Here is a 26,408-nt window from a genome sequence, read left to right on the forward strand (position 1 = left end):
GTGTGCTGCAGTCCATGGGGTCACAAAGAGTCAGACACAGTTGAGTGCCTGAACTGACCTGAAGTGGAACAAAACAGTGAATACATTGTTCAATAAAGTTCTTACGTGAAAAAGAAAAGATGTGTCTTTTATTTTTACTTAAAATCAAAGGAACTTTTTGGCCAATCTATAGATGACCAAAAGATTTTAAGATTTAAAATCTCAATCTTTGAGCCCAGCTTATGTGTTACTGCTCTTGAAATTCTTCTTAGGTATTATTTCTTAGAAGATAATAGAAGTCTCTTGAATAGGAATTATTATTCATTTCTATCTTGGATCTATGATCCAAAACAAATGCAAGTTAGTACCACTGATGAAATTTTCTCTCAAGCCAGATTGTATTTCCCAGTGACTGTCCAGACTGTAAGGGTTTCATTATAAACCTCTAGAAGAGACTTCCAGAAAACAAAGGTATTTTATGTTAGTTTGACCCACTGTAGGGAATTGAGAAATGAATATGCCTGCAATAAGTGGCACACATGAGAGGTGAAATGTTCTCTAAGTACAAACTATACATAGGATTCCAAAGACTTAGAATGCAAGGGGGAAAAAAAAAGGAATTTTAAACTATCTCAATAATTTTATATCAATTACATATATTTCATTATATAAGAAAATTCTGCAAATACTGGGTTAATTATTATTAAAGTTAAATTCACTGCTTTAAGCTTATAGTTCTCAGATTATTGTAGATTTGCATGCAGTTGTAAAATATAACAGAAAGAGATCCTCTGTACCCTTCACTGATTGGTACTATCTTACACAGCTTAGGTATAGCATCACAACGACAAAATTGACATGGATACAGCCCACTGACATTACTTAGATTTTACCAGACGTACGTGCACTCATATATGTGTGTTTAGTTCTGTGCAATTTAATCACCTGTGTAGAGGTCCAATGATCACCGTCACGGTCATAATACATAAGAATTCCATCGCGAGGATCATGCGCAAGACATAGCATATACGCACTGCATAGCCTACATCTCCATGCACTGCAGTCACAGGCTGCCGCCTCTCCTCCCTAACTGCTGGAAATCATTAATCTGGTGTCTGTCTGTGTATGTCCATCATTTCAAGGATGCCATACAAATGGAGCTGTGTAGTAAATAACATATTGAGGTTAGCTCTTTTGCTTCACTAAATTCCCTTGAGGTCTCCCCAGATTGTGCTATTAAGAATTCTTTCCCTTTTGTTGCTGAGTAGTATTCTGTTTCTTTTTATCTTGTTAATGGAGCTCCTAAAAAGTTTACAATTGCATATATAATGTATGTGTATGACTGAGTCCTCTTTGTTGTTCACCTGAAAATATCACGGTGTTGTTAATCAGCTCTGACTTGGTGACTTAGTGAAGTCGCTCAGTCGTGTCCGACTCTTTTCAACCTCATGGACGGTAGCCTACAAGTCTCCTCTGTCCATGGGATTTTCCAGGCAAGAGTACTGGAATGGGCTGCCGTTTCCTTCTCCAGGGGATCTTCCCGACCTAGGGATCGAACCCGGGTCTCCCGCATTGCAGGCAGACGCTTTACCATCTGAGCTACCAGGGAAGCCCTACCCCGATACAAAATGAAAAGTATAAAAAAGTAAAATTAAATTTAAAAAATTACATATGTAACTCACAATTGTGGCTTTTATCGTATTTCTGTTGGACATTATTGGTTTAAATACGGAATCAAGCAGCACACTTCTATTTCATTTGCATTGAATTTCTGGCATCCTGTGTTAAATGATGGGCCTTCCCTGGTGGCTCAATGGTAAGGAATCTGCCTGCCAATGTAGGAATCAGGTTCAGTCCCTGGGTTGGGAAGATCCCTTCGAGAAGGAAATGGCAACCCACTGCAGTATTCTTGCCTGGGAAATCCCATGGACAGAGGAACCTGGGGGTGGCGAGCTACAGTCCATGGGGTCACAGAGTCAGACATGATTTACTGACTAAACCACAGCATGTTAAATGCTGCATTTTGTTCTGCTAACTGTAAAATCAGGTTATTTGGAAATGAATGAGGGAGTAGTACCTTTAAAAGTTATTTCAGGGGAGTAAAATCGTCTTATTGTCTATTCCACTCCCCTCCTTGCACTTTTTCTTTTTTTGGTCAGTTTTCAGTAAGAAAACCTTTGTATTTCTATACACAAAAGAAACTTTTCATGAGGTTAGGCAGCAATGGGAGTGTTTCTTGCAGCTGCTGCCAATGGTATCAGTACACTCATTTGAGACTAATTAAATGGCTCATATTTATCTGATATTTTCCCTCTTGGGAGACTCAGAAGCATTTTTTTTAAACTTAAGCTTCAAAAAGAAACCAGCTCGGTTAGCTTATGATGCAAAGAAGCAGCAGGACACAGGGACACCTCAGAGCAGATTAGAACCGAGGGAAAGGATAATACCATTTTCAATTAAAATTGCCTGGGGAAATAAGGTAGGCAGAGAATAATTACCTGGGTTGGCACATATCCAGCTTTCTAAAACAAAGACCCTGCTTAGATATTCTGAGGGATCACTGACAGCCACAGGCAGCCAAAGACCTTAAGAATTATGTCTGATCTTGAAACTATTTGAGTGGCTGCAGGAGGCTGCAGTGCATAGGAATTTTAAGTCAATTTCATGAGAAATTCTAACAAATAAAACTTGGGAAAAGCTAAGACCCCACAAAGAAACAAGTCCACAAAGCAGCAGATTAAAGGGAGGATTCTCGGACAAAATATATTCATATTTCTGTAATTTCTGCTGTGTGCCCACTAGGGCATTGGGACTGAGATGGAACCATGGGGGAACATAAAGAGAATGGATTAAAGGACATTCTAATCACTTGCCTCCTCACACAGAGGGAATGGGGTGGTCACAGTCCTTGATCAAGTGCATTGCAGGTGCCAGGAATGATAACTAAGTAAATGCAACCTGACGTGGGCTAATCCAACCTAGTTGTGGGAATGAACTGTTGATAGAAAATGTTCCTTTTTTTAAACTTATTTTTATTTTTTAAGTTGAAGTATATTTGATTTACAATGTTGTGTTTCTGCTAGATAGAGAAGTGATTCAGTTATAGATTATTTTTCATTTTCTTTTCCATTATGGTTTATTATAGGATATTGACTATAGTTCCCTGTGCTATACAGAAGGACCTTGCTATTTATTCATTCTATACATAATAATTTATATCTGTTAATCCCAAACTTCCAATCCATCCTTGCCCTCGTCCCCCATTTACCTCAGAAAGCAAGTGTTCCTTTAATGCAGATATCAGGATGTAGCATTGTGGCCTCCAACCCAAGACCACCTCCACCTCCATCTCTGCCTCGAGGGCCTATTGTTGCAGCTCCTGAGCACAGGCGTCTAGAGTTCCATTGTGTGTGTGTGTGTGTGTGTGTGTGTGTGTGTGTGTGTGTGTGTGTGTGTGTATGTGTGTGTGAGTCACTCAGGCATGTCCGACTCTTTGAGACTCAGTGGACTGTAGCCCATCAAGCTCTTCTATCATTGAAACTCACCAGGCAAGAATACTAGAGTGAGTTGCCATTCCCTTCTCTAGGGATCTTCCTGACCCAGGGATCAAACCCAGGTCTCCTGGATTGCAGGCAGACTCTTTACTGTCTGGGCCGCAAGGGAGCCCCTGCTGTGACTGGATGGAATTGATGGGAAAGTTCTGAGGTTATACAACTACAGCTTTTTCTTTTCTCATGACCTAAAGAAAGACTCACTTCTTTCTTCTCTCTAGTAGGAGAGTCAGTGGTTTTTCCTCTTTGCTTCTAGTGTTAGCTTTTGCTTTGTTGCCATCTTTTTGTAATCTTTCGGTTTCAAAATGTAAGATAATTTTGGAAGGAGTAACAAAGAGAAGTAATCCATTACAGCTTTCATCTCTCCTCTTCCAAATAAAGATATAGGGGCTTAAGGAATGCTTGGATTATTTTCTTTTTTTTAAGAAGACTTCATGGAGAAGGAAATGACAACCCACTCCAGTATTCTTGCCTGGAAAAGTCCATGGACAGAGTAGCCTGGCGGGCTGCAGTCCATGGGGTTACATGACTAAGCATGTGTGCACGAGGGTGCAGGGAGATGGGTTGGTAGCAATACAGTGGTAGAACTAAAAAAAAAAAAAAAAAAAAAAAAAAGACTTTATAAGGTTGTTTGGACAGTGAATGGTTTTAAGAGCAAGGATCCAGAGTTTGAATTCACATGCCTTTGTTTGCTCTCTCCATGACTCTGGATCAGCAATGTAACTGCTCTGTGTCTCAGTCTCCTCATCTGTAAATAGTTTCTGATACATAGAATTGGTGAGATTTAATGAGTTAACATATGCAAAACACTGAGAGCAGCATTTGAACTTAGTAATTTCTCATGTTTTGTTGTTTAGTTGCTAAGTTGTGTCCGACTGTTAGCAGCTGCATGGACTGCAGTATGACAGACTCCTCTGTCCTCTACTGTGTCCCAGAGTTTGCTCAAATTAGTGTCCATTAAGTTGGTGATGCTATCTAACTATTTTATCCTCTACTGCCCCCTTCTCCTTTGCCTTCAGTCTTCAGGATCTTTTCCAATGAATCAGCTCTTTGTGTAGGTGGCCAAAGTATTGGAGCTTCAGCTTCAGCATCAGTCCTTCCAATGAATATTCAGTGTTGATTTTCTTTAGAATTGATTGGCTTGATCTTCTTCCAGTCCAAGGGACTCTCAGGAGTCTTCTCTAACACCATAGTTCAAAAGCATCAATTCTTTAGCACTTGGCCTTCATTATGGTCCAGCTCTCACATCCATACATGACTACTGGAAAAACCATAGCTTTGACTATACAGATTTTTGTTGGCAAAAGGATATCTCTGCTTTTTAAATACTCTGTCTAGGTTTGTCATAGCTTTCCTTCCAAGAAGCAAGCATTTTTTAATTTCATGGCTGCAGTCATTGTCCTCAGTGATTTTGGAGTCCAAGAAAATAAAGTCTGTCACTGTTTCTACTTTTTCCTCATCTGTTTGCCATGAAGTGATTGGACTTGATCTTAGTTTTTTGAATGTTGAATTTAAAGCCAGCTTTTTCACTTTCCTCTTTCACCCTCATCCAGAGGCTCTTTAGTTCCTGTTGGCCTTCTGCCATTAGAGTGGTATTATCTGCATATCTGAGGTTGTTGATATTTCTATTGGCAGTCTTGCTTCTAGCTTGTGACTCATGCAGCCTGGCATTTCTCATGATGTACTCTGCCTGCACAGAAGTTAAATAATCAGTGTGACCATATACAGCCTGTTGTGCTCATTAATTGGTTATTACTATTATCATTTGCTTTGCTTCTTCTGGACCTGTCAAGTGGTTTTACTTTCTAACCAAACATGTTTTTGAAGGAAAATAACTTAAAGATTGTCATTTTTTTTCCAGTTAAAAAAATCTTAATGAATATGCCGTGTGCTAGTGATTATATTAAGCATGCTTTTTAATTTTCTTTATCCTTTTCCTTTTACTATTAGTATGGTTATGTATATGTTGTCTCAGTGTAACTTCTAAACAGTGAAATCTGTTGTGTGAAAAGCAGTTAAGTTGGTTGAGACTGTGTAGAAAAATATAACAATTTAAATAAAAAATGTTTAGCCCATGGTGTTATTTGGGCACTTAAAATTTATTTTTGATTCTTCTAGGTACTAGTTATGTGTATTTTCTTCTCTTTTTCTTTTTTTGATCTTCTGCACCTCCTTTTCCTCCTTCAGAATATCAATTGTCTACACATATGATTTCACAAGGTTCAGTTTAAACTCAAGGAGAGAAATGTCTCATATACATCTGAAAGTTGGCAGAGAACATGCATTCTTAGGGTTGGAATATTAGCTGTTCTAGTGATGAGTGGGAGACCTGTTCCAAGTCTGCTCTCTCGTTTTAACTTCAGGGCATCCTCTCTGCTGGCTAGTTAGCTCTCCTTGTGATATGATGTCAGCTTCCAGCCTGGGGCTGGGGCGGGGAGGGGGTAGGGAAATGCATGCAGATGACAAATGCATGTAGTAGGCAAATACTAGGTACAGCAGGCAGAATTCTCAGATGGCCCTAGGACGCCCACCCTGGAAACTGTACCCTTGATGTCATTTCTGAAATGTGGTTATGTTGGGTGGCATGGTTGACTTTAAGAATGAGGTTTTCTTTGGTGAGTCTGTCCTAGTCAGCTGAGAATCTAGAAGGGACTCAAGGTAGGTTCAAGGAGAGAGAGGAATTCCATATGAGGGAGATTCTCCATTGCTGAACTGGACGATGGTGGGGCCATGTGGTCAGGAGTGTGGGTGGCATCTGGGAGCTGGGCGTGGCCCCTGCTGACAGCTGGCAGAAAGTGGCTTCAGTCTTGTGACTGTAAGGACATGAGATTGGCCAGCAATCTGCCCGAGCTTGGAAGTCATTCATTCCTCAAGTTCCAGAAAGGAAGGCAGCCTAGCAGAGACCTTGATTGTAGTCTTGTAAGGTGTTCAACAGAGAGCCCTACAGCTGGACCCAGACTTATGACCTACAGGACCACAAACTACTAAATTGTTGTTTTAAGCCATAAAGTTCGTAACAGTTTTGTGACACAGTCACAGAAAAACAACACACAGGGGAAACCAGGCAAAAAAGGTAGACGTGTAGTTGCCATTATTTAGAGAAAAATATAACACTTTAAAACTAACTCATAATGATTTCCTAATGAAGAGCCCCCAGTTAAACATCTTAGAACCAGTGAGCCACAATAAATGCCAGATCCAGGAGCTGTAGCTCTTCGGAGTTTCTCAAGGTGGTGCTTTTAGACTTTGGGAAGGCAGAGGAATGATGAAGCTGCACCCTTGCTAGACGTTTACTGCGTGATGGGGAAGGAGAATGCGCAGTCAAGGACTGTGGATGCTTCCCCTCCGTCCCTGTCATCAGCGGTGCTGACTGAGCTTTTATTTGGTTGGGGGGGGGGGGGTCACTAACCCAGGGGTGAGAGGGGAGCTGGAGCACATGGGTGAGGGCCACCTGCTGGGGTGAAGAGTGAGGTGCTGGGGGACCGGGAGGACCCAGCTCTTCTCAGGCGGGCCAGCCACCTCTCAGGGCTGGCACGAGTCTATATTCTGGGTCTGTATTGCCGCATCTTCCAGATTTCCAAGTGCAGCTGGGGTTCCGAAGATTCATGGGAAATCTCCCAACACGGAAGTGTTAGCCGTCAGCTCAGATGTTAAAAGATGAGCATGCCAGATGAAGCCCTTGCAGCCGCTCCTCCAGCGCAGCGCAGAGGAGCCGGTCTGTGCGCAGCACGGAGCGCGCGCGCCAGGAGGACAGTGCTTCTGCGCGCGCGGTCACTGTCGCGTCCTCGTGTCAAGCCGCGGGGTGCAGGATACGTGCTTGTGGAGTGGCTCGGAGGAGACAGCAACGTGTTTGCACTCTCTGTGGAGCTGTCACATGTGATCTTACTTTGGTGAAGCACGTTTTAAAGATCTGATTGCTTTTTTTTTCAAATTGAAGTGTAGTTGGGTTACAACATAGTGTCAGTTTCAGTGTAAGCACAGTGATGGCTGAGGACACACACACACACACAGATGAGCTGTATGTCCTTCTGCAGATCACTTTGTGTGGCTGTGCCCACAGTGTCCTCTGGGCCCGGCCGATCCCGTGCTTTAAGCTGCAGTTCCACCGAGGAGGCCTCCTCTGGAAGGTGGACAGTGAGAGGCGTCAGAGCCGAGCTGTGCGCTCTGCCCCGCCCCGCGTGCCTCGCCCCGGCCGGCTCCCTTCACCCCCGCCCAGACTCTGAGATGGGCGCTAGCGGACCTCCCTCTCACTGAGGCGGAGCGGGCTCGCAGACCACGCAGCTGGTAGAGGGTTGTCCTCGGTCTCCTCTCCATTTCCTTCCGCCCTTCTCCTCACTTGCTGCTCAGGGTGTGCGGTGGAGCCAGCAGCACCAGCACCGCCTGGGAGCTTGGTAGAGATGCGGAGTCTACGGTCTCCATGAGAATCCTGTCTCAAACAGAATCTGCTCTTTTACCAAGTAACTGTGGCAATCTGTATGTATGGTAAAGTTTCAGGGCTCTAAACTTAGGTTATTCCCGAGCCACTTCTGTGGATTTGGTGAAATCTCTCTTTCACTTGAACTTATTACTCATCTTTTCCACTTAAACGTTTTCACTTAAAAAGAAACAATAACTGATAAATAACTAGTAACATGATAACATGACTATAGGAGATAGCCATTAGCGTATTTGTTATGACAGAAGTTCAGTAGAGACGTAATTTTTCAGATATAGAAGCTGCATTAATGTGTACATTCTCCATGTGTAGTGATGAAATACCTATATTTTACACATAAGCTGTACCCTGAATAAAAACTGTGATAAATTATAAACTCTCTCTGTGGGCCATGAGTGGGAGTGTGTTCAGCTGTGGTGCTTTGTAAATACAGTTACCGAGTCTTCCCCTCCCGTGTCCACGCCGTTAAAGCATCAAGCTCCCATCAGACTCCACCCTTGGAGTCTGGGCCTGACCACGTACTTTGCTTTGCCCGCTGCTACGGTAGCACATGTGACATGGCAGAGGCTCGTGCAAGGGGACCCATGCTCTTGCCGTCCTCACCAGCTTGGGATCTTGGTGTGAACCAATGTAAATATTTACATTAAGTCACACAGGTTTGAGGTGGTTGGTTACACTGCACAAACTCACTGATGTGACACTGCTCTCACATTCTGTTTGTGAAACAGTACTTTCCCATGTCCAAGAGCAGTTCGGAGCGAAGGAATCTGTTTTGATTCAGTCTTGCCCAGTTACTCTTCACTTGAAAACAAAATTTCAATATTGACTGTATCAGGGAGAGCACTGAATGCTAGTCTTTTTGTGTTCAATACATAGATTCATAAAAACAGACCTCTCAGTGTCAGTCTCTTATATTGGTAGGTTTTCTTTTTCTCCTCCACTGAGCAATAAAAATATCACACTTGGCTAAGCTCCCCACTGCTTTGAAATAAGACTGTATCTCAGGGACTGTGGCATCTGCCATTAGTGGTACTTTGTAGGCATATGCTCTTCTTTGGCAAAAGAAAAATATAATTGTATTTCCCATCATAATAAATCCCATGGAGAATTATAATAGTCTCTTAAAAATATAGATATTCACCAGTTACTGTTTCCTTGGAGAGTGTAAGTATTTTGTTAGTTTTGAAAGAAGCCAACTTCTATTCACTGGCAAACTTACTGGAAGTGAACCTTTTTTTAAACTTCAATGAAATATCATTTATAAAGCATAAAATTCACCAACTCAAAATGCATGATTCAGTGGTTTTTTTGTATATACACAAAGTTATGCAACCATTTTACAGTCTAATCTCAGAACATTTTCATCACCCCAAAGAGAAAGCCCACCCCCTTGAGCAAGTGGTCCCCACCTTCCCTACCCTTCCAGTCCTGTACAAGCACTAACCTGCTCTCTCCAACTATTCAGTTCAGTTCAGTTCAGTCACTCAGTGGTGTCTGACTCTGCGACCCCATGGACTGCAGCACGCCAGGCTTCCCTGTCTACCAGCAACTCCTGGAGCTTACTCAAATTCATGTCCATCAGATCAGTGATGCCATCTTATCCCCTGGTGTCCCCTTCTCCTCCTGCCTTCAGTCTTTCCCAGCATCAGGGTCTTTTCCAATGAGTCAGTTCTTCTCATCAGGTGGCCAAAGTATTGGAGTTTCAGCTTCACCATCAGTCCTTCCAATGAATATTCAGGACTGATTTCCTTTAGGATGGACTTGTTGGATCTCCTTGCAGTCCAAGGGACTCTCAAGAGTCTTCTCCAGCACCACAGTTCAGAAGCATCAATTCTTCAACACTCAGCTTTCTTAATAGTTCCAACTCTCTCATCCATACATGACTTCTGGAAAAACCATAGCTTTGAGTAGACAGACCTTTGTTGGCAAAGTAACATCTTTGCCTTTTAACATGCTGTCTAGGTTGATCATAACCTTTCTTCCAAGGAACAAGTGTCTGTATCTGTGAATTTGCCTGTTATGTACATTTCATATACATGCAGTCATACAGTATGTGGCCTTTGTGACTGGCTTCTTTCATTTAGTATAATTTTTTTTAAGGTTCATTCATGTTCTTACATGTATTTGTGTTGCATTCTTTTGATTGCTGAATGAAATTTATTGTATAGATATACCACATTTTAAAAATCCATTTCTCATGGATATTGAGATTGTTTCAACCTGTTGGCTATCTTAAATAATGCTACCATGAAAAAATACATCAAATTTTTTTGTATGGACATACAGTTTTATTTCTCTTCAGAATTACTGGGCCATATGGGGAAGATCCCTGGAGAAGGGAATGGCTACTCACTCCAGTATTCTTGCCTGGAGAATCCCATAGACAGAGGAGCCTGATGGGCTACAGTCCATGGGACCCCAAAGAGTCAGTCATGATTGAGTGACTAACACACACACACACACACACACACAAAATATTTCTATGTTTAACAATTTGAGAAATGCCAGACTGTTTTCCAAAGTGGCTGCAGGATTTTATATCCCAGAAGCAATGTAGGAGGGTTCTGATTTCTCCAGATTCTCATCAACACTTCGTAAACTGTTTTCTGACTGAAGTTATCCTAGTAGGTGTGAATAAGTATCTCATTGTGGTTTTGACTTAATTTTACATGATGGTTGAGCATTTCTTTATGTACTTGTGTATCATTTTTGGAGAAATGTCTATTTAAATTATTTACTCATTTTTAAATTGGGTTATTGTTTTATCAGTAAATTATAATAGTTCTTCTTAAAATATTCTGGATATAAGTCTCCTATTAGATATGCAATTTGCAAAAATCTTTTCCACTTTGTGGGTTGTCTTTTCACCTTCTTGATGGTGACCTCTGAAGCACAGAAGTTTTTAATTTGATGATGTCCAACTTACCTGTTTTTTTCTTTGTTGTTTGTGCCTTTAGTATTGTTTCTATGAAACCATTGCCTAAATCCATGGTCACACAGATTTGTTTCTATGTTATATTTACTCCTAAGAGGTTTATAGTTTTAGCTCTTATCTTTACTTCTATGATCCAGTTTGTACTAATTTTTTGCATATGGTGTGAGGTAGGAGCCACCTTCATTGCTTTGCATGTGGATTTCTAGTTGTCCCAGCACTATTTGTTGAATAGTGCTTTTCAGCAAATATATTTTGTTATATCTTTTTTGTTATTATATCTTTTACATTTTAAAAAATATTTGTTATTATCTTTTCCTCTTCAGTGGGCTTACATTCTTTGAAAAACAGCTTTTGTTTCAAAACAAAAACAGTTTTTGTTTTGAAAAATCAGCATTAATAGGATCTGGGATTTGGGGACTTTTTATAACTATTTATTAGGTTTTCTTCTACCTTATTGAAAGTTGTCTTTCCTCTTTTGAAAGACCAAATGCACACACAGAAACACATAACCACAGAGATTTGTAGAGGCCAGTACATAGACACACGTGCCACTCATCCATTTGGTCTCTTCTTTACCAAAGACCCCGTTTACATCCTTCAGCACCTAGAGTGATAATAATTGGATTCAAAAGTTGGTAGCTTAAGGCCTTGATGAGCATAGCACCAAGTCAGTTACAGAGGTTTCCCCATCATATCCCGGTAGCTAAATAGTTCATGGCAAACTGTTTATACTGCTTCACCTCTATGTAGTTAAGTATTTCAATACTGGGTTTCCCAAATGTTGTAATGTCTTAGCCATGGACAGAAGTAGAAAGGCTTATGGAATAATGCATCAGTTTTATGCTGGATAGTCACTCAAGGAATTAGAAAAGGAAAGCAAAATGTGTCCAGTGTTTAAGTCTCTGGTTACAGAGCCTTACAGACTTGGGTACCAAGTGGCCTCTCAGAATGAAGAGCATGGTATGGCAGAGTTATTAATCAGTGAGCTGTTTCGGAACTGAGCTTGTTTCACAGTTCCACGAGGTAAACGATTTTAGCTTCCCAGCTCTAGGCAGACCATTCAGTTATTCATCTGTTCACTGACAATGTGGGAAGTACCTAGTGCGTGCTAGGCACTATGCTACTGCTGGGTATATACATCTTGGTTCTAATCTTTTCTTTTTTTTAATGACATGGTTTTCATTTGTGGCTGTATTGGGTTGGTCAGAAAGTTTGATTGGGTTTTTCCATTCGATGTTACAGAAAAGCCTGAATGAACTTTTTGATGAAACTTTCTACCTGGGAGCTAACAGTAGAGATCTCCATAAATAGATGATGATCTTTGCAAAATCCCAGTTCAGATTTTATAGACATCATTTTACATGTCTGGATTGCCAGTTTTTCTGCCTCTACCTCCTTTCCAGATGGAAATGGACTTCCTCTTACTTCTGTGTACTTTTGACACAACCAGACTTGTGTCACTCTCCCACCCCACACAACATCTTAGAAAGATCTTGAAGTCTAAACTCAGTGTCAAGTCCAAAATCTACATAACAACTTCCTAATGACGACAAATCAAAAATACACGTAAAAAATATTGACTGTACACAGATGCAAATTCATTATAAATCTTCCCTGTTCAGCACTGCTCTTCTTCGAAAAGTTCCTTAAAATTACTATTAGTTTTACTATCAATAAGGAAAAGATCATTGTATCTACTTCTAGAACATTTTGAATATCCTTGTTCAACTGCTGCTTAATTATTTTGTTAGGTCAAGAGGTTGAATTGGAGATCGGCGGCTTAGTAGAGAGGGTATATAAACCCTGTAGGCTGAGTGTAGCAGTAACATTTCTGATTTGATGATTATGTGTTTTTGTCATCTGTTTAGAAACTGTAACTAATTTATTAAAGTCTCTTTCTGATGTGTCTTAAATAATACTAGGGGTTTTGATTTTGAAGCACAGAGATTTCCATGAGAATTCCAGATCCTTTACATTCATTTTTCTCTGTTCTGTGTCATTCCTTCACAGAGGACAGCGCTGTAATTGGACTAAGCAGACATCACTTTTAGCCAGCCCCCAGCCATCTGGTATGTACTCTGCACATGGTGGGTAAGAGTTGATAGTTTTGTGGAGTTCTAGAACTTTCAGTCTGTAAAATGAATCCCTTCAGTCACATTGTTGTCCCATCTGAAATGCCTCTCAAAACTGGTTAGTAGACGTTTTCTTTTATGTTGTGGACCACTCATCACCTGGCGTTTTCTAGATTCAAGTTTATTCATTCTACCAGGTTTGGATGCTTCATTTTCTGCTAGATTTTCTACTTGCTGCACCGACTGTTGTGCACATTTAGTAAGCATCAGTGTGCTAGTCACTAAGTCGTGTCTGACTCTTTGTGACATCATGGACTGTAGCCTGCCAGGCTCCTCTGTCCATGGGATTTCCCAGGCAAGAATACTGGAGTGGGTTGCCATTTCCTTCAGATATTATTATTAAAGTTACTGTTTTATGTAGTTCTTTCTGAGGAGAAATGTGTGTGACTTGTTTTTAATCTTATGCACATTTTGTTTAAAAAGATTCTCACAGATGGGGAAAGTCACTGTCAGCCTGAATCTACCCTCTGTTTTATGGCAGCTACCTATAAAGATGATGTAATTAACTCCTTCCAATGTTTCTCTGAAGTTCCATTTTACAAATCTTTAACAAAGTGCTAAAATGGAAATCAGAAATATATGTGCACAGTTCTTTTTATTTATAAATGATGACTTGCCCATACTTTATTCAAGAGCCAGAGTCCTAGTGAATGCTCTTTTACAACTCCTTTGGCCAATTGCTATTTTCTTCTTGGTGTTGTAAATAAAAAAATTTGAACTATATGTCATTTCTTACTTCAAGGGACAAGAAGTAATTTTATAGTGATCACATGAAAAAAATAACCAGCAGATTTATATTTAATGGTAAAGAATCCACCTGCAATGTGGAAGATCTGGGTTCCATCCCTGGGTTGGGAAGATCCCCTGGAGAAGGGAACAGCTATCCACTCCAGTATTCTGGCCTAGAGAATTCCATGGACTATATAGTGCGTGGGGTTGCAAAGAGTCAGACACTGAGCAACTTTCACTTTCACAGATACCACATGTTCTTTGGGTTTCCGTTGTAGCTCAGCTGGTAAAGAATCTGCCTGCAATTTGGGAGACCTCGGTTCGTTTCCTGGGTTGGGAAGATCTGCTGGAGAAGGGATAGGCTACCCAGTCCAGTACTCTTGGGCTTCCCTTGTGGTTCAGTTGGTAAAGAATCTGCCTGCAATGTGGGAGATTTGGGTTTGATCCCTGGGTTGGGAAGATCCCCTGGAGGAGGGAAAGACTACCCACTCCAGTATTCTGGCCTGGAGAATCCCATGGACTACAGTGGATTTCAGGCTCTACAGACAGAGAAGCCTGGTAGGCTACAGTCCATGGGGTGGCAAAGAGTCAGACACAACTGAACAACTTTCACGTCACGTCACATCTATAAGTGAGCTCCAGGTCTCAAGCATTTAAAATCAGTATTATTTTCTTCTCCATGTTTCATGCCACGTCAGACATTTCATTATCTCCTGGCAGGCCCATGGCTGATTTTCTTCCAGCCTTTCTGTGAGAGGAGGGAAGACTCATACTACCTGACAAGTTCTCCATACTACCAGATCAGTACTTACCGATGACAGAAGAAGATCAAGAAAGTAGATTTATTATTGAATGTTCCTACTTATTTTTAGGCAAGTGCAGTATATTTTACTGTTCCCGAAGGATGATTCATAAACCATGTCTCAGCAGGCAAACTCAAGTTGGGAATCTAAATAATTCACTAGAGACTGTAAATCATTGTGGACAGGATATCTCCTTTTTGGTTTCTTTTAATTTTTTTTTTTTTTTTGGACTGTCTACTTTCTCTGTACAATCATTATATTATCCTTAAAAAATAAGTATTGTTCATCATCTGTTATAAATGGTCCCTATGAAGAATTAGGTATTTTGTGAAAAGAAAGACTTGATTTAAGAATAATAATAAAAACAATAACCTAGAACTTAGAAGTTTTTTGCTCTATATTTTATGATTTCTTCTATGTTAAGTGGTGTAAATGCCACCCATTTGACTTTACAAAGACTTTAGTTGGCATTGAGGCTTCCTTTGTGGCTCAGATGGTAAAGAATCTGCCTGCAATGCAGGAGACCTGGGTTCAATCCCTGGGTTGGAAAGATCCCCTGGAGAAGGGCATGGCAACCCACTCCAGTGTTCTTGCCTGGAGATTCCCACGCACAGAGAAGTCTGGCCAGCGATGGTCCATGGGGTCACAGAGAGTTGGACATAACTGAGTGACTGACACTTAGACGGCATTGGGCCCCAGAACAGCTAACATAGAACGTGGGCTCCTCTTCCATCCCCACACTCAACAGGACCTGATTGAACCTGGTGTTTCACTTGTCACCAGGTTTTTTATTGTCATTTTGTGTTAGGCTTGCCTTTTTCCCTGGGAGAATGTTCTTGTATGTTTCCTGCCATCCTCTTCTAAAAATAAAAGCATTTCACTCTAGCAGCATTCAATTGTTGGCTATCTTAAATAGTGGATTTTTATCCTGAAGTGAGATCTGATACTTTTATAATGTCTTCCCATATTTAAAATTGGAACTGTCTGGACCCTGGCATCTGAACTGTTCTTGTTTCATCTTGAACACTGACGTAATTTTGTCATGATTCCAACAGTGGGATGTACATATGTTCTAAGTGGGTTAGTTACTCTTTTTTAGGACTATTACATCCACAGTAGGCATTCAGAATATATTTTAACTCCTGTAATGGCAAAAGGTATATTTTATATTTTTCTTATTTAAGTTACATTCAGCTTAGCTTTTCATCAGTGTTAAAATAGAAAGAATTTAAATAAACCAAATGAGATAATTATCCTCACTCTTAAATTTCTAGCTTCAGAGTGAGTCTTCTTAAAGAGGAATTTATTAGTTTGGTCAAACCAAAAGCTGTGTGTTCAAGTTTCATGAAAGGAAACAATCCTTGATACCTACTGACCTGTTTTATTTCCATTTCAAAGATATACTATTTGAAAGGCAAAAATTACCTAGTGTTGGGCATTGCTTTCTTCCTTTTGGAGTGACTTGAAATTGTTTTTATTAAATATTGGTTATGTACAGAATTTATAATAGCAGTGTCATGTATGAAGCTCACCAAACTTTAAACTGACTTTATTTTTACTTCTACTTTGGAGCCTTACACATTACCCTCACCTTGTTCACACCTGGAGAAAAATATGTTGTGCCAAGTTATTAGCATCTTTTTTTCTAGATCTAAGACCTTTATTCTAGGGCTGCTGCATTGCTCTATAATAACAAAGAGACTTCTTGCTTGTTAAACAGTGGTGAGTGCAGCTATTTAAATACTGAAGTATTACAGAAACTCTTATCTGAGGTACAGAAACAAGAATCCATTACAAATTTTCTTGGAGCCTATTTACACATCACGAAAGTCTTGGCTTGGGCGCCCCTAAGCAGACCTGAGATGGGATTTCTGCACGAGTGTTTTATTAGGGCAGCATTCCCGGGAGGATGAGGGAGTGGGGAAGGGAGCCAGACAGGGGAAGGCGTGGGCAGTGTCTCTGCCTCAGTCTGATACCTGGCGGAGCTCTGGGGCACAACTGCTCCAGGAATCTGCTCCTTCTGCTTGAGGCGAGGGAGCTGGCCTTCCCATCTCTGCCTCAGACACCGACTGTGGCTGGTGGGAGAGGGGCTGCAATCCGGGGAGCACTCGACTCTGTATCTCCAGGCGAAGCAGCCCTGGAAGTCAGTTGCTATCTTTAGAACAAAACACAAAAGCTGGGAGGTGGGCACACAGGTAAAAGGCAGCAGTGGTATCAGGACAGACACTGCAGTGTCTCCTCTACCTGGTCACGTGTTGGCTCACCTCGCTCCTCACTCGGCTGGGCGTCTTCTTCATCCCTTAGGCCATTTCCTGGTGTCAGTTACGTTCGTTTTCTTTTTTCGAGTTGGTCATATAAGCTACTGCTTCAAACAGCAGAATCCTAAAGTGACTGCAGTGTTGAGAGATACCTAGGTAGTTTTCAGTAAATTGAGCTGCTACATGTATTAGAAGAAAATAAAAATCCATAATTTCAAAGCTTTCCTTAAATGAGTGTCTTCATGGATAACAATTTCAGTGCCCTGATAAAAGAGGCAGGGTTATTCTGTGACTGTATTGTTGCATTTATTCTTGCTAGAAACATTTCCAAGCATACATGTTAATGCCATGATTTCTCATTCTCATCTATTTTAACCATCCTTTTAAATTTTATATTTTAACTTTTGCCTTTAAAAGTATTTTCTTAAACCTTTTGTGAAAATATGTGGTGTCTTTGAACTGAATTGAAATGATGGTGTTTCCTTTTAGTCAGTTCAGGTGCTTAGTCATATCCGACTCTTCGTGACCCCATGGACTGCAGCACGTCAGGCCTCCCTGTCTATCACCAACTCCCGGAGCTTGCTCAAACTCATGTCCATCCAGTCGGTGATGCCACCCAACCATCTCGTCCTCTGTCGTTCCCTTCTCCTCCTGCCTTCAATCTTTCCCAGCATCAGGGTCTTTTCCAATGAGTCAGTTCTTCGAATCAGGTGGTCAAAGTATTAGAGCTTCAGCTTCGGCATCAGTCGCTCCAATGAATATTCAGGACTGATTTCCTTTAGAACTGACTGGTTGGGTCTCCTTGCTGTCCAAGGGACTCTTAAGAGTCTTCTCCAACACCACAGTTCAAATGCATCAATTCTTTGGCACTCAGCTTTCTTTATGGACCAACTCTCACATCCATACATGACTACTGGAAAAACCATAGCTTTGACAAGACTGACCTTTTTTTGCTAAATAATGTCTCTGCTTTTTAATATGCTCTCTAGGTTGGTCATAGCTTTTCTTCCAAGTAGCAAGCATCTTTTAATTTCATGGCTGCAGTCACCATCTGCAGTGATTTTGGAGCCCCAAAAAACAAAGCCTCTCACTGTTTCCATTGTTTCCCCACTATTTGCTATGAAGTGATAGATGTTTCTTTCCTTGGACGCTTTCAACTCAGTATAGCAGAAAAATGTGGCCTAGTAGAAACAGAATGTGAACAGCAATAAATTTTTCTTTAGCATCATTTAAACTTTAAAAAAAAAAAAGAAAAAAAGGTTGTGATAACAGGCTGAATTGGAGGCTGGGAAGTCCAAGATCACACTTGAAATTAATTTTAATAATGTTTTAGCCTAGCATATCCTAATTATTATCATTTCAACTTTCAATACTATTAATTATATTTTGCCTTTTTATTTTTTAGAATTTTCATTGAGTGTAAATTAGATACTTAAAACAAGTCTCAATTCAAACTAGTCTTATTTCAAGTGCTCAAAACCACTTTGGCCAATGGCACTGTATTGGACAGTGCAGCATCAGACTGTTATAGAAAATCTCTGATAAGAGGTTTCCTTCCTTTGAGACAAGACTTTTTGTCAGCAGTCTGAATCTCCCAGCTTGGAAACCCCATTCAATAAAGAAATGAGGTGGCATTGTTGTCCAAAGAAGGTGAGCTGATCTGTCTTTGATGAGCTATTGTTGCTTCCATTTGGTACTTAATGCCCTGTAGGCACGAATTATGATGAAAATGATTGGGTTTGACAGCTAAGATATCACTGATAACCTTCAGGAGTGCAGAGTTACTTTTTGATAGACCCTGGGTCTTGAATGAAAGGGAGACTATGTAGAAATTTTAAAGAGGAGAGAAAGGCATCTTAGGAAATGGAAAAAATGATGTATATGTATATCATGTGTGTTGGCAGAGAAGGGTCTAGATAAGTTTGAGTACTGGCATGTAATCTGACAAGGCAGGGATACTAACTGCACAGTAAGAAAGGTTGTTAGTGTCTAGACTGATGCCAGTTTTGAATACCTGGATTGTGCAGTGTATGAAGTGGGATATCATCACAATCCAGTTTACACGCTGGGCTCTGTTTTTGGAATCCCTGCAAAATGTAGTGACTTGAAACAACAGAAGCCGCCTCCTCCCCTCACATTTCCTGTGAGTCAGGGGTTCTAGAAGGGCTTTGCTGTGCCCTCTGACTTGGAGGGCCTCTCAGGTAGCTGCACTCAGACGGTATCTGGAGCTGCAAGAGCAGGAGGCTGGAGCCGCTGGAGGCTGGCTGGGTCCCCCCACAGGCTCAGGATGTCTGTGGGCTTCCTCATGGCCTGGTGCCTGTGGGGCAGCCGCTGCTTCCCTGGGCGCTGTGATTATTGCCCCTGACAAGTGAGAGGCACCTCCGCTCGGGAAGGCTCCTTGGAAATAATGCTGAATCATTTCCATCACATGACTTTGTTACTGGGGAGTCATGAGCCAGTCCGGTTTCAAGGGGAGGAGACATAAATGCCCACTTCTCAGTGGGAGGGTGCTAAAGTCGCCTGGTGTGGAGAGAGTGTTGGAAGAACTGTCCCAGAACCCCTTCCCAGCACCACTGCTGTCTGCATCATGCCCTGGGCCGTGCCCTGGGAGTCTGTAGGGTGAGCTCACTATTCATTCCTGGGCCCATTTCCACACAGGCCCGCTCTCTGCTTCCCTCGCCTGGTGAGCTAGACTGGGGAGCCCTTAAGGACACCTAAAGCCTTCTGTTCAGGCAGTGAATGGCCAGCGCTGGCCTTCCGTCCCCATTTCATTATCTTCACTTAGCCTTTGTTGGTAGAGGCTCCCGCTAGGGTGGGCATGCCCCAGCCTCAGACATTCTCCTCCCTTTCTTGATTTGTGGGATAACTGAGGGGTGAGAGAAGAGCAAACACAAAGGGAAAGAAGAATTTTCTAACCCTATACTCCTCTTAGCAGAAGTTCACCCCTCTACCATGTAGGGATATCTTCTTCATACGAAAGAATTTTCAACCTTGGCTAATGGCAGGGTTTTTCTCTCCCTCCTTTCATTTCTAGGGTGGCTCTCTATTGCTCTGTTTTTGGTTTCCATGAACATCTGGGCTTGTTTTCCCAAGGTGACTAGAAGGAAGGAGAAGGATATGAGACTAGCACCTTGACTTGTGTAAGAGCTTTCCTAACTATTTCTAAGGCCAGCATCCTGCCACATCCTGTTCTCCCTGGTTTTCATAGGAAGGTCTCCATTCTTTGCCAGAATCTCAAATTTATCTGAATACCAGGCTTGAAACTAGGTGTGTGATGAGCTTTTACATACTTCCTCGCCTTCCTTTCTCTTGCTGTCACAGCCTTTAACTAGAAAAGATTAAAATGCCAAAAGCAGAAGAGTTTAGAGGTAAAGTATATTAAATTCTGCAACTTAATTACTGTGAAATACATTTAAAAAAAAGACTTGATGGATAGAGAAATGGATAAAGATCTAGATATTCAAAAAGGCTAGTTGGTAGGAATATGGTTGCTCACCGGGAAAAAATCTTTCAACTTTTCTTTATTTTTAAAATAAAATACTAGAGAAGAAATGCATAAACCATGAAATTATAGTGCGATACATTTGAGAAAATAATGTCAGTTTTCTACTTTAGCAGTTGCTGAAGTCTTATCCTGTTTTTCAGTACAAATAAAATTTCAGAAACTTTTGTCCTTAGCAAAGTTATTTGTCCTGTCTTGTTTCCCAAAAGATTTGAATAAACTGAAAAAGGTCAAAGAGTTCAGTATTTTTTAGTTTCTTTGACTAGGATTTTCACATATAGCTTTTTAATATGCTATTATTGAAGTACTTAAGACAGTAAAATTGCTTTTGTGTGACATTTCCCAAGAGCCCTTGTGCGATCCTGACAGCAGGAACTGCTTATTCCAAAGACAGATTTTCTTGTCCCCATATATGGTCCCGCACTCCCCTATCTTGAATTGGGTAGCCTGAATCTTTTCCAGGTCTGAAACATTTTTTTCCTGCTACAGTGAGAAGGTTTGCTTTGTTTGGTTTGTTTCTGTAAAAGGGAAAGAAAAAATAAAGCCAGTTTAGCTCCCTGACCCTTTTATTTTTTTGGTTTGTCAGTAATCAAAAAGCCAGTAGAAGTTGTTGCATTTGCAAAGTCTTTGCTTACTTTTCTGAAATGAACAAAAGAGCAGGCTTCGTGTTTTCATTGTCCTCAGGTGGGAAGGGCAGCTTGCTGAGGACTGAGGACTGAAACAAACCCTCCCAGGAAAGGGAACCAACCAGTGACCTTGGGTCGTGACCACCTTGCAGATCAGCTGCTCCCTTCCTTGCTGTTTTTAGTGGCTTCTGGCGGGGAATCAAGTGTCGCAAATGCAGGAAGAGAGCAGTCTGAGGAGGGTGCCTCTGTGGGCAGAAGTGCTGACATGGTCTCCTGACCCTTCCTGTGTGGCCGCAGGCTGCGCGCTTTTACAGTGGGAGGCAGGGAGCGGAGAGAAGGCACTCCTCTGCAAAAAAGTGGCAAGAAACGGATGCCGTGGTGGTGACTTTTTCACTCCTTGAGGAATAATAGAGCAGTCTGGAATTTGGAGAGATGCATGCATGCAGATGTTTAATAGCCCTTACTGAGCTAATAGAGAAATAAAAGTCACACCTACTTCTCAAAGCAATTAGAAGTGTATTGGAAAACGGGAGGGTGCTCCTGGTGACTTTGATAATTTCTTACCTGGTTCGCTGCCTTTTGGTGTGGGAGGAAGAAGGTGAACTCGGAAGCCTGTGGCTTGGTTTCCCCATCTGGAAAATGAGCACAGTGTCACCAATTTCACTGGCTTTCGGGTCTTTACAAGGAGGTGGAGGATATGTGCGACCTGTATGATTGTAGGTGGTATCTTCTTTCCCATTTTTCTTTCCATATGGATAATTATGAGCCTCCAAACTACTTTCTTCTGTGTGATGTTTCCCACGAGCCCTTGAGTGGTCATGAAACTGGGAACTTCTTATTTCAAAGAGAGAATTTCTTGTCTTCCCATATTTTCTGTTTTGACCTGGGCATCCTGAATCTTTTCCAGATCTGAAACATGGGTCTGCCCCCGTCCCCCCACAATGGAAGTATTCGCTTTATTGATCTGTTTCTGTAAAAGGGAGAAAAAATAAATAAATAAACCCCACTCAGCTCCCTGGCACTAGAGATGTTAACTCTTCTTTTGCTCCTCAGAAACCCTCTGCTCTTTCTTCTGTACAAAAATAAAGGAAGGCAGGATCTGCACCTTGAGGAGCTTCGGGTACCACTTGGTCCTCCCGTTAAGGACTTTCTCCTGCCTAACAGTGCCCCACCCTCTCTGCCTTTAGAATCTGTGGATTCTAGCACAGATGCTACTCTTCTGTTAGGATGACCATCCCTGGATTGAATCCCTCTTCCTGTAGTCATGCCGTCTCTGCTTCTCCTCTCTGCACACGTCTGCTGGCGCCTTTGCCTCTCCTGGGGCTTATTTCTGCCGTTCCCACAGCTTCAGTCCTATCTAAAAACCTGCCCTGCTTTGCCTGCCTTGTCTGTCTTCTTCCTTCTGCCTTTTTCACAAACATTGGAGTGAAATTCATATGACAAAAATCACCCATTTAAAAGTGAGCATTCCAGTGTCGTTTAGCACATGCATCAACTTGTACACTCCCACTTGTATCGAATTCTGCAACATTTCCATCACCACCAGAGAAGCCCCCTACTCATTAAGCAGGTGCTTTCCCCGCTTTCCCTGTTCCCAATCCCCGGCAACATCTCTATGAATTTGCCTATTTTGGATATTTCATGTAAATGGAATCACATATTCTGTGACCTTTCAGTTCAGTTCAGTTGCTCAGTCGTGTCCGACTCTTTGCGACCCCATGGACCACAGCACGCCAGGCCTCCCTGTCCATCACCAGCTCCCGGAGCTTACTCAAACTCATGTCCATTCAGTTGGTGATGCTATCCAACCGTCTCATTCTCTGTCATCCCCTTCTCCTCCTGCTTTCAATCTTTCCCAGCATAATATTTTTAGGAGTCATCTATGTTGTTGCATGGATCAGTATATCATCCCTTTTTATAGTTGAATACAATGTCCATTGTATGCATATACTACAGTCTGTTTATCTGTTCATCCATTAGTAGACATTTGGGCTGTTTTCATCTTTTGGCTAATGTGAATCGTGCTGCTATGAACATGTGTATACATGTATTTGGGTCTTTTTCCATTGTTTTGGGATATACCTAGGAATGGAATTGCTGGGTCGTATACTAATTCTGTGTTTAACTTTTGGCGGTGCGGTGGAACCACTCTGGGTCTTCTTTACAGCCATGAGATCTTCACGAGGCATCACGCAGGCACTCTAGTTGCGGGCTCAGCTGCCCTGCGGCATGTGGGGCTTTAGTTCCCCCACCAGGGATCAGACCTGCGTCCCCTGCATCGGAAGGTGAATTCTTATCACTGGACCGTGAGGGAAGTCCCTATATTTAACTTCTTGAGGAATTGCAAAGCTCTTCTCCACAGTAGCTGCACTATTTTTCACTCCCACTATCAGTGCACTTGAGTTCCCATTTCTCTACATTGTTGCCGACGCTTACTTTCTTTTTCATTTTTTAAAGCCATCTAATGAGTGTGAAATGGTATCACATGTGGTTTTGATTTGCATCCCATGATGACTAATCATGTGCATCTTTTCATGTGGTGGTTGGCCATTTCTATAGCTTCTTTGAAGAAATGTCAGTTCAAGTTTTTACCCATTTTTTAAAGTGTGTTGATTGCTTTTTTGTTATTGTAGAAGTTTTTGTTTTTTTTTTAATATTCTGAATACTTGATCTTTCTCAGATATGTGACTTACAGACTTTCTCTCATTTTATAGATTGTCCTTTCACTTTCTTGGTAAGGTCTTTTAATGCACACAAGCTTTTAATTTTAATGAAGTTGAATTCACCTGTTTTTTAATGCTGTTGCTTTTGCACATGTCAAATATAAGAATCTGCTGTCAACCCCAAAGTTACATTTTGGCTCTTAAAGCGCCTCCTCTCTTTGCTTTTGTTATCGTTTTCCCCTGTAGTGATTCCGGAACTGTGGTACTGCTCCTCAGGAGAAAGCGGAGACCCAGTGAACAGTCATGTAGTTGCATCGGGGATTATCACAAGTGTGCTAGACTCCAAACACTTCTCGTGTTTATGGTCACTCCCTTGGAACCATGACGAGAACCTTGTTGGTTAATCAAAGCAGAGCCACCATGCAGGCTTTTGGGTGAAAATTGCTTGTTAAAATTTCAAGAGAGGGAGAGGTTGGAGAGATTAGAAGGAGAAAGACTCCACGTGTCATTGCTGGCTTTGAAGATGGAGAAAGATGAGCTAAAGGGTAGATAGGGTCAGCCTCTAGAAGCCTAGAACAGCTCCAGCCAGCAGCATATAGAGGAGTCAGGACCTTAGTCCTACAGCAACATAGAACATAACTCTGCCAGCAAACTGAGTAAGCTTAGAAGTGACGCCCCTAGGGACACTGAAAAGGAATTCATCCCTGCCAGCATCTTGATCTTGACCTTGTGAACACTGAGCACAGAAACTAACCAACCCTCCTAGATTGTGACCTACAGAACAGAGAATGTTAAGTTTACCTTTGAGCGCCTAAAAAGAAGTGAATGTTGTAAGGATCATTATAAGGATATCTTGGTTATTTTTTTTAAAACTGAAGATTGCAGTGTATCATATATTATTTAGTAGATTTTTAAATTAAATATATATTGATTTTATTCATGTAACAAATGAAAACAAAGTAATTCCAAGGAAGCCTTCTAGAAAAGAACAAAACGTGGGGTTCCCATTTGCTGTTCTCTGGTCATGCAAGTGTTCAGTTGTGTTAGGCATTGTCTTCAATTATATGAGCATTTTTCAAAAAGTCTTCTCTTATATAAAGCAAAACTGTGGCATAGGCATCACAATCAGGAAGAAATCAGAAGGAGAGAGAGTGAGGAGGAAGACAGGTGATGTTGCCGGGACTGGTTGGTGGGTTGTCACATTTTTTTCCCAGTGAGTTTGACAACTGGTCCATTCCTTTGAGAGTAGTGAGGCTGGGTGAGGCCTCCACCCAGGGCTACCCATGAGTGTTGGAGGCAACTTCTGGGCCTGGCAGGGCCTCCTGAGGCTCTCTTCCAGGTAGGTGAAACGGGCTTTTCTTACCTTCCCAGCTGGGTTAGGAGAAGTTTGGAGAGACACACAGGCTGGGGTCCTGGGACCTTCATGCACTGAACAGGAGCATCTGAAAGTAGAGTCCCCCTGGGTAAAGGGCCGGGTGGGAGCCCAAGAACTCTAAGAAGCAGGTCCTTGAAGGCAACAGATATCATCAGGCCTGACTCAGGGACTAGCCAGAAGTCCCCACTGACTGTGGTCTGCAGAGCTTGGTCTTCGGAGTTTGGCAGGAGCTTTATAGCATCACTGCGAGGATACAATTCTCATCTGATGCAAACAAACCAGCCAAACACTTCAAAACCAACTGCTTGCTCTTAGAGAGTGTGTGACACCTAATAAGTGCTCAATTAATGATCGTCATTATTTGTGTTGAATATACCAAAGGATGGTTCTGACAGTTTGCTCCTTAGAGAAGCCCTTGGCTAGGATTTCCGGGATAAGTGTAGACCATCGCCTGCGGTCTGAGGCATCCACTGTGATGGTGCATTTCCTGTTGGAGTAGAAGTATTAGCATCAGTGGAATTGCATCAAACAGGGGCAACAAGAAGCTCCTCTGTGTCGATGTGTGCTTTCAGATCAGTTATGAGAGTGGCTGTTTGCAGTGTGAAGCGCTAAAACAGACCCAGAAATTCTGCACAGGAAGGGCTTTAGGAATCTGCTCCACCAGTAAAAGGGTGTGTGTCCCCTGCCTGGGCCTGCTGCCTTTCAGGGAATTTACCATTCAACGGGGAAGTCCAGAGGCTAAAGTCCGCAGAGCAAGAAGACATACCAGATGTCAGCAGGCATACTCTCTCAGGATGGCATGGAAGTGGAAGATTTACTTCCTTAATTTATTTCATGTTTTATCACTTAAAATGGTGAACTTATTTTTTTTTACTTTATTATCTAAAAAATTTCTTTTGCAACAAATATGGTTTTGTTATGTTGAAAACTTTTTCTTTTAAAATTTCTGTTTATTTAAATATTTTTATTGAAATATGATTTATAATATTATATTAGTTTCAGATATTCAGTTATACTCCACTTAAAGTTACTGTGAAACACTGGTTATGTTCTCTATTCTGTACAATATATCCTGGTAGCTTTTTATTTTGTGCACAGCAGTTTGTACCCCTTTACCTGCCTTGCTACTTGCTCCAGTCCTCTCCTCACCTATGACTAGTTTTTTCCACTATGTTTGTGATTCTGTTTCTGTTTTGATTTGTGGTTGTTATTGTTAAGTCACTAAGGTGTATCCAGCTCTTTGTGACCCCACAGATCGTTCCTCTGTCCTCTGCCCCTTCGTGGAGTTTGTTCAGACTGCTGTCCACGGAGTCGCTGATGCCACCCAACCATCCCATCCTCTGCTCCCCGCTTCTCCTTTGCCTACCATCTTTCCCCACATCAAGGTTTTCTCCAGTGAGTTGGCTCTTTACATCAGGTG

At 41.7% G+C, this 26,408-nt stretch overlaps 1 protein-coding gene across 6 annotated transcripts in view; it reads left to right on the forward strand.

Moving 5' to 3' along the window:
• PLCB4 (phospholipase C beta 4) overlaps positions 1 to 26,408 on the forward strand; it is a 451,857-nt gene that overhangs the window by 162,406 nt on the left and 263,043 nt on the right. For all 6 annotated transcript variants that reach the window (XM_065920857.1, XM_065920858.1, XM_065920854.1 and 3 more), the window contains exon 3: positions 12,911 to 12,969. The gene's annotated coding sequence lies outside the window, so the exon portion shown is untranslated. The remainder of the gene's footprint in view (positions 1 to 12,910; positions 12,970 to 26,408) is intronic.

The sequence above is a fragment of the Muntiacus reevesi genome, chromosome 2 (genome assembly GCF_963930625.1).
Source record: "Muntiacus reevesi chromosome 2, mMunRee1.1, whole genome shotgun sequence".
Taxonomy (NCBI): Eukaryota; Metazoa; Chordata; class Mammalia; order Artiodactyla; family Cervidae; genus Muntiacus; species Muntiacus reevesi.